This window comes from Falco rusticolus, chromosome 2 (assembly GCF_015220075.1).
Source record: "Falco rusticolus isolate bFalRus1 chromosome 2, bFalRus1.pri, whole genome shotgun sequence".
Lineage (NCBI taxonomy): Eukaryota > Metazoa > Chordata > Aves > Falconiformes > Falconidae > Falco > Falco rusticolus.
This window is the reverse complement of record NC_051188.1, coordinates 106,279,723-106,295,536: the sequence shown is the minus strand read 5'-3', so window position 1 is coordinate 106,295,536 and position 15,814 is coordinate 106,279,723.

Below are 15,814 nucleotides of genomic sequence, written 5' to 3'. Positions count from 1 at the left end.
TTACATATATATGTCTTTTTCCCAGTCAGAACTCTCCTGGACTTTTGATCTCTGTATAGTAACGCAAAGATGTAAAGGCAAAAATCATTTAAAAAAAAAAAAAAAAAGGAAAAAAATGGGTACTCCAAAAAAGCATCTGTTATAATTTATATCAATTTATAAGCCCCAATATGACTGAAATCAAGGCAGCATTACACTGGGGTAGTTTTGACTTAACTGACCCAGACAAAAAGCTTCTCATTATGACTCATAATTAGCATCTGACTGCATAAATATCTTTCCTTTTCCTAAAGACTAGTAAGTATTTTCATCACATTTATGGCCTCTTGTTTTGTAGACACTCTCTAGTACAGTTGTTCAATAAGGCATAACACTCATTTTATTTTATGTGGTTGTGTATATTTATGAGAGACTTTTAACAAGTTTATCATAGAATCATAGAATCATTTAGGTTGGAAAATATCGTTAAGACCATCAAGTCCAACTGTTAACCCAGGACTGCCAAGTCCACCACTAAACCATGTCCCTAAGCACCACATCTACGTGTCCTTTAAACACCTCCAGGGATGATGATTCCACCACCTCCCTTGGCAGCCTGGTCCAATGCTTGACCATCCTTTCAGTGAAAAAATTTTTTTTCCTGAAATGCAATCTAAACCTCCTCTGGCACAACTTGAGGCCATTTTCTCTTGTCCTATCGCTTGCTATCTGGGAGAAGAGACTTAGCCCCACCTGCCTACAGCCTCCTTTCAGGTAGTTGTAGGGAGAAATAAGGTCTCCCCTGAGCCTCCTCTTTTCCAGGCTGAACAACTCCACTTCCTTCTGCCGCTCCTCATAAGACTTGTGTTCCGAACACTTCACCACCTTTTTTGCCCTTCTCTGGACATGCTCCAGCACCTCTACGTCACTCTTGTAGTGAGAAGCTCAAAACTCAACACAGTATTTGAGGTGCAGCCTCACCAGTGACAACTATATGGGGACAATCACTTCCCTAGTCCTGCTGGCCATGCTGTTTCAGATACAAGCCAGGCTGCTGTTGGCCTCCTTGGCCCCCTGGGCACACTGCTGGCTCATGTTCAGCTGGCCATCAACCAGCATCCCCAGGTCCTTTTCCTCCAGTCAACTTTCCAGGAACTCCTCCACAAGACTACAGCACTGTGTGGGGCTTGTTGTGAACCATTTATTCCACATTGTGTGGAATCTCCCATATATGTCCTTTGTCATATTGCCCATGAAGTGCATCATCATTGTCCATCATAAGAGTGCAAGAGAGAACTAAAACGCTAGGGTAGGAGAAGAAAAGAAAATGAGAACAGAAATGGTTATATTTCAGGAGACTGTGTGCAGAGTAGTAAGACTCCAATATACCATGTTTTAAGAATAAGAAAACTTAAGTTGCAAGAATGTGGGGTTTTTTCTTAGATTACAAATTAAAAGACTTAGTATAAGTCCACACTAAGCGGTATTGTTATGCCCCTTCTGTCAATGGATTGTAACTTTATTAACAAATTGCATAGAAATTATGCAATTAGAGACTCCCGTTCAGGTCTTGTGGATATATTTTTTCTTATTATTTAGTGGATTGCTGATTTCTCATTTATTACTCAATTAGTTGCTTCACTTGCCTTGCCTAGATGTGACTTCTGCAAAATTGCACTCAGATTCCCCAAACTGGGGATCGATAGTCTACAACTTGCCCTGATGTATGCCCAGGTTTCCCTGTATAAGGTGGTTTTGAGGGCTTTGAATCTTTGCCTAGGATTTGTGGGTCTGCAATAGCCTGACTGCTCTGAGCTGATTGCAAAGATGTCACAGCTCTGGATGTGTCCACAGTACTTGTGCAGACCACCAAAGCAGCACGTACACACAAAGTTCAGGATGTATTGGCCTTACAGCACACATACTGAAATGGTGGTCTGTGTATGTACTCAAAATCTCCTGGGCTCTAGAAGCTTTTCACTTAATTGAACATGTGCTATACACCTGACTTTTCTCAGAAACAGGTTATCTGCCTTTCATGTGTGCAATTGCTCTGAGGTATCCCAGATGCATCAATTTCCCTGTATTTGCATTATCTGGACAGAAATTCTGGGACAGAAATATGGGAATCCTGCCTTTAATATGAGCAGCACTACGGAAAGAGGAAATGAGTATGACACTGTATTAGCATGCAGTATATTTACACTAAATTGGCTGTTGTAATCTTGGTTGAAGTCATTATTCTTCTACTGGCTGGACATTACTTTATGTATTATAATATAGTTTTAATTCTGCAGATTGTATCAGCTCGCCTCCCCTCCTCCTCCCCACCCGATTCATGCCTTTTCCACACCTTCCAGCTGTGAGATGTGTTGCGGTTTGATTGTCAGGCCAGTGCCAGCTTTACACCCCTGCAAAGCAAAATATTATTGAATGTATGTCCCCTTTTTGCCTTCTAGGTGTCAGGCTGCTGGCACTATGCAAGGTGAAAGACAGCATAAATAGGAAATATAATTTGTACTTCCTTATTAATACTGTATCTCTGCTATCATTTGTCACCTCCTTTGTTACTGTAAGTGCTGTGCAGAATCTCATTAGTGGTCATGCTTTCTGGTTTCTGTTCGCTGTTTTAAATCTGTTTTTCATTTCCTGGCTGTTAGTTTTTGCTTGAGGGTTGTTTTAATTTATGGTATTGTCATTCTGACTCCTATTTGTGGTGTGAGATGATGGTCTGTGTGCATTTCTAAGAGTTCTTGTAGCTTTCCACATTCATGTAATTCTTTCTTTCAAGGACTCCCAAGTTCATGTTATTTGCATAATGTCATTGTTGTCTGAATAAAAATTATTGCACTTTTAAGCATCAGTAAAGATGATTATCATCTGATTTAGAGTATTTTGAGGTTTGTGTTTTAGATGCAATTTTTTGACACCAGACTTTTTCCATGCCACCAAATGAGCAATTAAAGAGCTGCACAGGCATTACTGAGGATCTTTTAAGAACATGTCATTTCAGTCTACAGGGCAGTGCTTTTGCAGTGAGAAATCAGACCATTCAGGTCCAGCTGGGACAAAGGAACAATGGCTGGTGGGTGCTTTTCTGTGTGGTATCAAGAAATAGTGTTTGCCATAAAGTAAATTATTTTGAGAAATTGATCCATACTTTCTTTTTGTCTCTTAGAATTGTAATCGAGTAGCAGCCATCTTACGTTTAAAAAGGAGGACTGTGTTTGAGGGCTGCAAATCTCTACTGTTAAAGAAATCATAAATTCCTCTTCCCAACCACAGAAGTGTGTTGAAGTGATGAGGTCTTACGAAACATTGGGAGGGAGTATTCCTTCTTTGGCTTCCCTGCCTTTGGACTTGCATTCACATGATCATATTTTATTCCATAACCATGTGGGATGAATGTATACTTCAGTTTAATGATGTGAATACAGTTTCAAAAGCTCTGGGCGTAAGAAAGTGTCCAATATTTGTAAGACTTCAGCAATCTGGTGATGGTGACATCTCTAGTGGGTTTGTTTTTTTCTTTTCTTCCTGGGTTTAAGAAAATTGTCTTTCTGTCCTGATTTTAGAGTGCAGTTGATGAACTTAACATTTTCTAGTACATGTCCGCTTATCTCAGCTGTTTTCATAGATAACAAAAAAGCTTTCAGGATTTACATCCCAGATGTATTTCCAAAGACCATCTCAAATCAGACACTTCAGGTGACAATTTTGATGGCAGTACAGGTAAAATCCAAAACTTGTCTCATGAGTAGCCTGAAGAGATGTAGATTGGTACTGAAATTATTCTCTTAAGGTTGACATCTGAAATCACGCAACAATGTACATATTTAAGTAAGGTTAATATAACCTTAGCTTTGATGATGTTCATCAGTGTTCAGACAAAATAATGTTAGATTTGATGAGTGCTTCTGAACATCAGGCTGGTTTTACTTCAGCCTTAACTCTAAGCACTCCTGTTGAGAAATATGACTTCATTTGATCAGCCCAGGAAGTAGGTAGATTTTCAGAGGTCAATGTGTCCTGGTAAGAATGAATAAGAGAATTTTGCATTGCTTCTGAAAGTGATAAAATCATCATTTTAGTATTTAAATACTTATTAAATATTTCCTCCATGTTGATGTTCTTTCCGACTTTTCCTATTTTTTTCTCAGGCCCAGTATCTTCCAACGTAAAGAATTAGTTCACTGCTTATCCTCTTTGTTCTGATCTGCTGTTCCTTTTACTTGAGTCTAATATCTGAGTAAAATATTTTGCTCCTTCATCCTGCCTAGAGACCAGCAGAGAACCAGGGAGAACATGGGAAGTGTGTGCTACTACCCTCTTGTTTCAAGGCAGAAACTTGAATCTGGCAGCCAGAAGTTACCAACAGGGAAGTAAGTGGAGGGGCTATAGTTCCATTCTCTTCATAGTATATAAGTGGAAGGGCTATAGCTCCATTTCTCATCATAGTGGAAATGATGGGAAAATACATGTGTGATTGAGACGCATTCCTATTTAGTGTGGTCTTGTCCATCCCAGAGATGGACAAGTTTTGGAGACCTGTTTTGGAGACACCTCAGTGCAGGCTTGGGCTGTTGCATGGCTGTTGCATGACAAGTGCAGATGAATTCTCCAAGCAAATGAATTGTGGATATTTAGCAAGCAGTTTTCCAGAGGCTAGTGGCTTGTCCAAAATTTGGTGGCATTTTATGAAGAGAGCAAAGACATACCATTCCCCCAGTACCTTCTAAGCCCATGCTCCAAAATGTGGGACTGTCAGACCTACCAAAGAAAAAGACGCCAGAAATTTTAATACAAAGAAAATTAAATTGTAACCACTAATCTTCTCAGACAAGAGGGGTTTTGTTTGTGGTCCTGTGTTTGTGGTTTTTTCCCTAGAGTTTGCTCCCTTATCTTTTCCACAAAACAAACAAATGAATAAAAATCTTAAGACAGAATGCCAACATGGAAAATATCATACTGACTGCTTAAAGATTGATATTTATAAACAACTGGAAAACAGCTGTCTGATTTCCTTGACAATAATGGAAGAAACTGTTCAGCATATAGCTAAGTATTCATCTATTTTACTTCATCTGATGAAGATGCTGAGTGAAGTCATGGTCTCCTTGATATCAGTGGACGTTTGATATCAAAGCAGGATTCCATTCTCTGTTGAGATAAGTTAGTACTTCATACCTAAATGTTGGTTGTACAAACTGATGTGACTAATTAAAAACTCTATTCAGTGTCAGAGATATCTAAGGAGACAGTTACAGCTGAACAGCGAACACTTAACAAGTGTCAACTTGTTAGAATCAAAAATCTAAATATTTTTGATCAAACAAGCCTAGGCTGTGTTGACAGATCATTGTAGCTAAGCAGCTACTCAAACAAAACCAGACAAGTTCAGTTTTGTAAACAAACAATTTTGCACCAAAGAAATTTGCAAAACATTGAGAACTCAGCCTTCTTTTGATTTCAATGGTTGCTGACTTTGGGTATCACATACTCAGGCCAATGCAACCCAATTAAGTAATCCCTTATTTGCATTTATCGATAGTTTCATAAATAAGGATGAGACAGAGCAATATTTGAAATTATGAAATCCATGAGAATACCCGTGCAGAGGCATGAACTTCTTTAATTAAAAAGGGGGGGAAAATAGGACTCCACTGTTGACACTTGTTCTTCTGACTTGCACAGCTAAAAGAATTTGCTGCATGAGATGGCAAGCCATAGTGAAAGCTGCTAATCAGGAATCCTGGAAACCCTTAATGTCGGACTCATCTGTGGAGTCACTTGGACAGTCTGACAGCAGGAGCTCAGGCACAGAAAGGGCAGATTTATTTCAGAAGTCACGAAAGGGTTCTCAGGGAATAACAGAGTTACTGACCAAAGAAAATATTCAGTTCATATGTGCTCTTCAGAGGGTTGTTTCTCCTCCTGGCTGGAAATGTTTTATTGCAGGTATCTGGCAATTCTGCTGTAATGACAGTGATACAATGCTGAAGCAAAAAAACATTAAAAGGATGACAGACTAAAAAACTTGAGCAGGACCATGAGTTAAAAAGCAGTTAGAAGGGAAGAAATAATCCCAAGGAAGATGATTTTCAAAGTCCATTTAAAATTCTGATATTAAACTGTCAGCAAGAGAATTCAGATTCATTTCTGCTGTGGGTACTCTCAAAGAACAGAGTATGACCTCTTCTTTTATTTTTTTTTTTTTTTTTCGGAACTACTAAGCATTTGCTTCTCTTGCTGACTTTAAATAGAAGCCTTGGGGACTCCATGCTGCTAAGAATGAGACCTGTGATCATTAGTTGAAGGACCTGATCATAAAAGGGATTCTTATCTGAATCTTAGGGCCTCTTTGCATGGGGCTTTTCTTGGGAGACAAAGAAAATAGATGAGAAAAGAGACAGTCCAGATGCTAAATTTTTACTACTTCATCAATCTCTGACTATACCTGATGGTTTCTATGACCATTTCTGATCTCTTCTTTCCAGCCTTTATCTTATCTTCACCACCTGAGACACATTCTATATCTCACTCTTTTTGTTCTCTTCCTCACTTCCCTGTCTTTCTTACCACTGTATTTTCCCATGCATTTCACTTACCATCTCTCTGATAAGTATTCTACTGCTTCCCTATCCTTTTCTGCTCCTTTGCCAAGAATAAAAGGCAGGGAAAATGCCTAACAAAATCCCACATACCCTGGGAACTACAATTATATTTGCTGCCGTTGCATTGCTAACTGTTCTGGACATGACAATGGGGAGAACCCAACCTTGTATCTACCATGTTAATGTGGATTGGAGGCTTGCTGGAGAGGCACATCTCCTGCTAGATGTTTACATGCTGCCTAGCACAAAGGAAGTCACACACATGGGTTGATTGTTCATTAGGTGCTATCACAACAACCATAATTAATAGCATGATGAATCAGTTGACCATAATTTTTTGGCTTCAGTAGCTTGCAAAGATGAGCACATTGAAAATTCACAAAATGAATTATTAAATTGGTCCATGATTACTTTGAATTTGTAATTTCTTTCTAAGACATGAAGATTTAAATAATCCATTTAGTCATCGTTGTTATATATTAATTCACTGTTTGGTTAGACTCGAGGCAGGCTACCATGTTAGGGTCATTTTAACTACTGTTTTCATTAACAATTACTATATCTGCTCCTGGAGTGTATGCAAATGAAAGCTAGTATGAATTTATCAGAATTATCTTAACTTCATTCTGTTTGTCAGGCATAGCGGGTTTGTATCTAGTTCATTGTTTTGGGAAAGCTTTTCTGCACTTGTCTCTTTAATTTCATTCTGCATGCAGGGCTGGTGGTTTCTGCACTATAGCCCATGCTTCCCATGGGGGTTTTGTTTGCTCTGATGATAACACCGCACTTCAAGCCTGCATGTGTATTCCTTTGTGATGTTGTGCTCTACCCATGCATGTACCCTATGTTACTGTGCCCCTTTAAGAAAATAGTATTATTTATTATGACAATAAGTAGTCTAAAATTCACCTTGCAAGTTGGGGGGCAGAAAATGTTCTCTCTCCAGGGAATGCCAGTCTACATGGAAAGCAGAACTGATATAGAAGTAAGCAAATCTCAATGGATTATTTTTTTTTATTCTTTTTACATAAATACATGATAAAGGGAAACATTAATTAGGTAAACACAGTTGTTCCTTGTAGCTACAAAAAATACTAGAAATCATTAAACATGTTCTTGTGTTCTGTTGTACACATGGAATTTTGTAGCTGGCTTACTGGTTAATAGGCTATAGGAAGGCTGGCGATAGCACAGCGACACTTGGCCTGTGATGTTAGTTTGTGTGGTTCCTCCTCCTCTTCATCACCATGGAGTTCATGGAATGGAAGAAAAACATGGGATTTTATGCTAGTTATAGTGTTCCAGGTACTTTTCCCCCTCCTTCCCTCTTTACATCTCCTGACAAAAAATGGTAAGTTAACACTATGGCAAAGAGGTCATTATGGTGGCAGAAATATCAATACAACGGACTTCTTGATGGCAGACATCAAATGCTGTATCTTTTTTTCAGGCTTTTACAACCAGTAAATTCACTAATGTTACTCCTGATTTGTTTATACAGGTGTAAGTTAAAGCAGAATTATAAACTCCTCCATACGCTTGTCACACCGCGTTGGGAAACAGAAATAAAAAATAATCCACAAGCTTTTGACAGAATAAGAGAACAGAGGATGCAAGTTTGAAGAAAGCCAGCAAAGCGGGGGGAAAGCAGCACTGAACACAAGCAAGTACATCTCTGCTGTTTGGGGATTTCATCCATTTCCTGGTCTGCCTTAGGATGAAGGATTTCTGCCGTTTGGGCAGGCACTGCACCTGAGTGCAGCAAGGGAGGAAGGGGCCTTCCCCCCATCTGAGGTCTTTTCTATGGATCCAGAGCCTGCCAGGACGCTTCTGGCACAATTCGGAAACAAACCTGAAACTGTTTTCCCCACAAGATTATTTAAAAATTCTACTGTATGGCTTGACAAATTTTGATGTAAATTATGTAGCAAGTGACTTGCAGTTGCTATTACTAAAATTAAGAGAACCAAACCAGCCTCTTCATTTTGCTTTAAGAAATTCAAGGTTTAGAACAATGAATGTTTTATGACTTCATAATGGAGGTCAAAAAAGCTTTATGTGCTTAACAAAATCAAAGTACTTCTGCTGTAGTCTTCCATTAAGGTTGTATTTTCCTACTGCTTTCACCTTCACTGTGTCATACATTATGAAAGTATTTTCCAGAAATAGAAACAATTTCCTTCTGAGATGCAATATGTTTGTAAGCTACATCTTCTAATCTGAAAATGCTCATATCAGAAACACCATTTTGAAACAAAGAACTAGTCAAAATTTCTTCTTCTGTCTGAAGTCTTGAAAAGTCTTGTTAGCAATACCATTAGCAGTCTCACAGAGACTCACTTTCAGTCTCAGAATGCCAAACTGAAGCCTGATGGGTTTTTTGTTTTGGTTTCTTTTTTATCAGTAGAGAGTGTGGACTGCTTCATGCAAAAAAATGAAGCAAACAGCAGGTGTACACTGTTGCCTTTTTCTTGACTGGAAAACTTCAACATTTCGCACACACATTTTGTCTTGACTGATAATGTGTTTAAATGAACAGTTTAAAAAACCTGAAGAACAGCTATCCAGCTTTTAGTGAAATTCAGGGATATTTAGTTATCTGAGCTTTCTTCTCATATTTCTACTACAGTTTGAATGACAGATATATTTTTTTTTCCTAGAAGGAGAGGCACAACATAAATAAAAACACTTTTTTAGTAAAGTTTCCCTAACAAAATTGCTGCCAGCTAATCTCTTTCAACCTTCCCATTTCCAAGCTTCCTACAGGCTAAAAGGAGAAAAAAATGGTCTTGAAATACAGAAATATGTTAGCAAATGGAGGCTGCTCCAATACAAAACAAGTATTAATTCACCTAACTTTAGGCAAGTAGAAATGCTTCTAACATGTTACTTTGAGTGTGTTCTCACTGTAGTGAATGAAAAGCATCTCCTGGACAATTCATCATACCATCTTGAGCTACTTCTGCATGGGCAAACAGTGCAGGAGCAGTTTCCCCTAGGAACCCAGCACAAAAATAGAATCATAGAATCATAGAATCATAGAATCATGTAAGTTGGAAAAGATCTTTAAGACCATCAAGTCCAACTGTTAACCCAGGACTGCCACATCCACCACTAAACCATGTCCCTAAGCACCACATCTACGTGTCCTTTAAACACCTCCAGGGATGATGATTCCACCACCTCCCTTGGCAGCCTGGTCCAATGCTTGACCATCCTTTCAGTGAAAATTTTTTTCCTGAAATGCAATCTAAACCTCCTCTGGCACAACTTGAGGCCATTTTCTCTTGTCCTATCGCTTGCTATCTGGGAGAAGAGACTTAGCCCCACCTGCCTACAGCCTCCTTTCAGGTAGTTGTAGGGAGAAATAAGGTCCCCCTGCAAGCCTGCTCCTTTCCAGGCTGAACAACTCCACTTCCCTCGGCCGCTCCTCATAAGACTTGTGTTCCGGACCCTTCAGCAGCTTTGATGCCCTTCTCTGGACATGCTCCAGCACTTCTACGTCACTCTTGTAGTGAGAAGCTCAAAACTCAACACAGTATTTGAGGTGCAGCCTCACCAGTGACAACTATATGGGAACAATCACTTCCCTAGTCCTGCTGGCCACGCTGTTTCAGATACCAGCCAGGCTGCTGTTGGCCTCCTTGGCCCCCTGGGCACACTGCTGGCTCATGTTCAGCTGGCCATCAACCAACACCCCCAGCTTCTTTTCTGCCAGGCACCTTTCCAGCCACTCTGCCCCCAGTCTGTAGCATTGCGTGGGGTTGGTGTGACCCAAGTACAGGACCCAGCACTTCTCCTTGTTGAACTGCATACAATTGGCCTTGGTCCATTGGTCCAGCCTGTCCAGATCCCTCTGCAGAGCCTGCCTGCCCCCCAGAAGATCAACACTCCCACTCAGCTTGGTGTCATCTGCAAACCTGCTGAGGGTGCACTCAATCCCCTTGTCAATATCGTCAATAAAGATATTAAACAAGACTGGCCCCAGTATTGAGCCCTGGGGAACACCACTTGTGACCAGGAACCAGCTGGATGTAATTCCATTCACCACCACTCTTTGAGCTCAGCTGTCCAGCCAGCTTTTTACCCAGCACAGAGTACACCCATCCAAGCCATGAGCAGCCAGTTTCTCCAGGAGAATGCTATAGGGGATGGTGACAAAGGCTTTACTAAAGTCCAAGTAAACAACATCCACAGCTTTTCCCTTATCCACTAGGTGGGTTATCTTGTCATAGAAGATGATCGGGTTTGTCAAGCAGGACCTGCCTTTCATAAACCCATGCTGGCTGGGCCTGATCGCCTGGGTGTTCTACACATGCCATGTGATGGCACTCAGGGTGATCTGCTCCATAACATTCCCCAGCACCGAAGTCAGGCTGACAGGCCTGTAGTTCCTCAGATCATCTGTCCTGTCCATCTTGCAGATGATCATCACACTGGCCAACCTCCAGTCTTCTGGGATCTCCCTGGTTTGCCAGTAGTGTTGATAAATGATAGAGAGTGGCTTGGCAAGCTCCTCTGCCATCTCCCTCAGCTCCCTTGGGTGGATCCCATCTGGCCCCATAGACTTGTGTGTGTCTAAGGGGAGCAGCAGGTCACTAACCATTTCCTCCTGGACTGTGGGGACTTCATTCCGCTCCTCATCCCAGACTTCCAGCTCAGGGGGCTGAGTACCCTAACATTAACTTATATTACTACTTATATACTACTATATATATACGACCAAGGCAAAAAAACCTTTAAATTATCTCAGCCTTTTCCTCAGCCTTTGTGACAATGTTCCCCACCGCCTCCAATAAAGGACGGAGAGTACTCTTGGCCCTCCTTTTTTTTCTAATATATTTGTAAAAACATTCTTTGTTATCTTTTACAGCAGTGGCCAGCCTGAGCTCTATGTGGGCTTTCACCTCCTAATCTTCACCCTGCATAACCTCAGAACACCCTTATAGCCCTCCTGAGTTGCCTGCCCCTTCTTCCAAAGGCAGTAAATTCTCCTTTTTTCCCTGAGTTCCAGCCAAATCTCTCTGTTCAGCCAGACCAGTCTTCTCCCCCACTGGCTTGTCTTTCGACACATGGGGATGGCCTGCTCCTGCACCTTTAAGGCTACGTTCTTGAAGAATGTCCAGTCTTCCTGGACCCCTTGGCCCTTCAGAACTGCCTCCCAAGGGATTTTCTCAACCAGTCTCCTAAACAGGGCAAAGCCTGCCCTCTGGAAGACTAAGATAGTGGTTCTGCTGACCTCCCTCAATTCTCCAAGAATCAAAAACTCTATCGTGATCACTGTGCCCAGGACACCCTCCAGTCACCACATCAATCACCAGTCCTTCCCTGTTTGTAAACAGCAGGTCCAGCAGGGCATCTCCCGTGGTTAGCTCACTGACCAGCTGTGTCAGGAACTTGTCCTCCACACACTGCAAAAACCTCCTAGACTGTTTCCATTTAGTATGAGGAAGAAGTTTTAGCATAGGCGGAGTCTAGCCAAGAACCTGTTTGCAGTTGAGTGCATTAGATGCACACCTGGAGGGCAGTTTCCAGCTGTGTTTCATCGGGTTGCACAGTCCATAGCTTCTCCACAAGGTCAACCAAAGGGTGTTCAACAGGAATGGCTTCTCAAGGGCCTTCCTGACACTGTGGTAATGTGAAGTAAGTTCTGCCGCCCCCCCTCCCCCCAGTACTTTTCTGCTGTGATTTTAAAACATTCGTAGGAGGGTACCTTAAAGTTGATGTCTAAGTTTTAGATAGTTAAAATTAGGTGTAAAATGAATGAAGTATGGAAGCCATTTTCAAGTGTCATTGAAGTTCAACTTCTCTGCAAATATGTCTTGAATCTAAAGAGCAGACAAAGCTTCAGAAATAGCCATTTTCCCACTCCCGATTTCAGAACAAAGGAGGGAGAGGAAATTACTGTGGCAGTAAAATAAAATTTTATAAAATAAATATTTTTTCTTGTAATTATCATCAGATTCTGTTGTAATTTGTGACTCAGATTTTTTTAAAATTATTCTGTAGACTACTGTATTTTAAGAACTCTTCATCACAGGGATTACTGGACATTGTTTTCCCCATAATCCACCCCTTCTTACTAAGGAAGTTCCAGTGGGAATGTCTTCCCACTTGTGCAAAATACTTCCCATCCATAAGAGTGCTGTTTATTTGCACCTGTTAGTGATTGTGTGACAGCCTGGTGGTACCTACAGTTTGTGTAAGGAAGCTACACACTGAGAACATGCTTCAACTCTTCTGTTACTGCAATGTAGAAGCAGAAGACAAGAGCCACCACCCTTGCAATCAACTGTGCCTCTGCAGAATTCCAGGAAGGGCTTTCTGGGCAAGCACAACAGTCCAATAAGCCAGCTCCAAAAGTGTGAGTCAGTGATGTTATTATAGAAATGCTCCTGCACTATAATGTATAGAACTGTTTAGGCTCTTGCACTATGGATAGCAGTGTATTCTTAAACTTTCAGTCACCATTTCTTTAATTCTCATCATGGCTATCAAGGGAGTTAGGGAATTTTTACAACTTTAAAAGTCTACGACTTTCCATTTGGAAATGAGCATGGGAAGCATTGCCAAATGAATAGCAAAGTACCAAATCCAGAAGCAAAATCCTCTGCCCAAACTGTTGACTGAGCCCTGCAACGAGCTGCAAGGTTTGATTCTGTCCTAGGACACAGGGACCAGCAGCAGAGAGGAGGAACAGAGCATCCGATTCTCAGAGGCCACAATTCCTGGAAGAAGCCTTGGGGAAGTTTTCATCTTCTCTGGGTTTAAAAATAATTAAATACAGTACAATAACAGGTGAACAAGACTCAGTGTTCAAAATTCAGCTCTCACTGTGTGCACCTGCAGTTTTCAGAATAGTAGAGGATTTGATTTTTCATCTTTTGTGCAATAAGTAGCAAGGTTATTTTTATATTATAATTCTCATCGTGTCTTTTTGATTTTACTCTATTTCCTCTTTGAATCTGACACATAAAATTATTTTTTTAAAAAAAAATTATCAAGATGAATTTCCAGTCTTGCCAGCTGGTGAGCTGAGATATTTATGCTAAAGGTTTCTCTTTGTCACTTTTCCCCTCTAAGAAATTCTGGTCTGAATGGCGGAAAAGCTTTGTAATGTGTTTTCACAGAACACAGGTTTCGCTTCACCATCTTCATTCTTCTTAATTTTTTCCATTCTCCTTTTCTCTTCTTTGCAGTGCTACAAAAATTATTAATGCATCCAAAACAGAAAAGCTTCTCAAGCCAAGTACACTTAATGCAGAAAGTGAAACAAAATAGTGAAGGAAAACATTCTAGAAATGACCCTGCCCGGTGGTGCTCAGAAGACAGGAAGTTTACAGAGTGAAGGCACATTTTAAGCATTTAAAGTAAATTTTAGATCCTAATCCCTGAACTATAAAACCTCTGTATTTATTAAATGCAGTAGACAGAGAAATGGAAAGGAAAAAAAAAAAAAAAAAAAGCCTGTGGGACCATTTATACAACTAAAGCAAATCATGAATGCATTCTGCAGAATTGGGATATAAACCTTTTCTTTCATTTCATATCAGCCCACACAGTCTGAGGGTTCATTGCCCTCTATTGCTTTCATATTCAGATACATTTCATTTCATCTTAAAAGTGATGCATTTACAGACCAAACCAAGATTTTATCCCCGGTCTTTTTTCAGTTGCATTTAACTTTCTTAAGCCTCACTGTACACATTGAAATCATGCATGCAAAGTCTAAGAAAAGCTATTTTGACAGTTTACCCTAATAGGCTTTAATCTGAAAATGTGGGTTTGTCATGGGAAAGAAGCTCTAGAAGAGTAAAACTGGGCTCGATTTGCACCTGTAATTGAAACCTAGCTGGTTCACTATTTCAGTTGGGAGGATTATAGTTAAGCCTACATCTTCTGCCTTTCCATGTCAAGTTGAGTTAAAGTCAATCCTGTGCATGTCGTACTTGCTGACCATAAATGCTTAGAACTTTAAACATAGTGATCATGCTTGCATCACATACAAACCACCTTCTTTTTTTAATCGCAGACTGACATTCATCCAAAATATCTTAAAATTCATGTTGAGGAACACTGAGGTTTTTCAAATCACATACTAAATGCAGTGAGGAACTGGTTGCTCTCCTTCAAAGACAAGTATGCAGAGAGGTCTGCTTGAGAGAAACTGTTCAGAGGCAGCCTGTGAGGAAAAAATCCTGCCTGAATCCTTCAGCTTGATAAATGAAGAGGAAAGGGCTGTGTCTGGGGTAGGAGGTTGTGGAAGATAGTGTGCCCTTGTTCTCTTCAGGAAATGGGCAGAAGTAAGAGCTTCCCAAGGTAGTTTCCTGCAAGAAAGGAAGAAAATCTTTCAAATCTGCTTCCTGTCTTGGCTTTCCCTTTACAAGAATTTGTTTTTCTTTTGCGGGTATGTCCCTAATGAAAGGTAAGGTCTTTGAGACAAATCAGTTTGTCCTTTCTTATACAAGCTGGGAGTTTGAATTAAATCCCAGATTGACATAAGCTGTTCCTTGTTAAAGGTTCAGTCTCTTCCCACAGAATATTTTTTCTACCTTTTTAGTAAAGCCCTTTTTCTTGTTCAAACACCCATTGAAATTTGTGTGTGTTTCTTTGCAGACAATGGATGTCCACTAATCAGCAATAAAATAAGATTTTATATATTTTGAGCTGTGAAAGCTTGTTTGCTGTGCAGTCAATGTTCTTTATATTTGGGATTTTACACTGTCACACAAATGCAGATTTGTTTTCTGGGATACCTTTCTGTCACCAATGTTTCTGCCAGTGATCATGCAGGTTCATCACAGCTGTAGATTTCTCAAAATCTTTGTTTTCTTGCTACTTGGAAAGTCTCTAATGTCAAAATCACAGCAGCAGCTGCAAACTGTGAGCTTCTGAAGTCACTTCCACTTCAGTGCATTGGCTCTGACAGATTTGGGCCTTTTAAGTATGTGAAATAGTCCGTGCTGCTGGAAGATGGGCAGTAAGATAAAAACTTGCTGGTTTTATGTGGGCATTAGAAAGTTTTTGTAGAACTGATATATACAAAATTTTTTATGAGGAACAAAATTTTGTGATCCCAGTGGTTACAAGAGAGACAATTTTAAAGCAAAGATCCTCCCAGCTCAATCCCCTTTGACCCATCAGACTCAGCAATGTATCTGAACATTAATCTTGAACAATAGCATACATTGCCTAGCTACATCCATGCTGGGATTATTTTT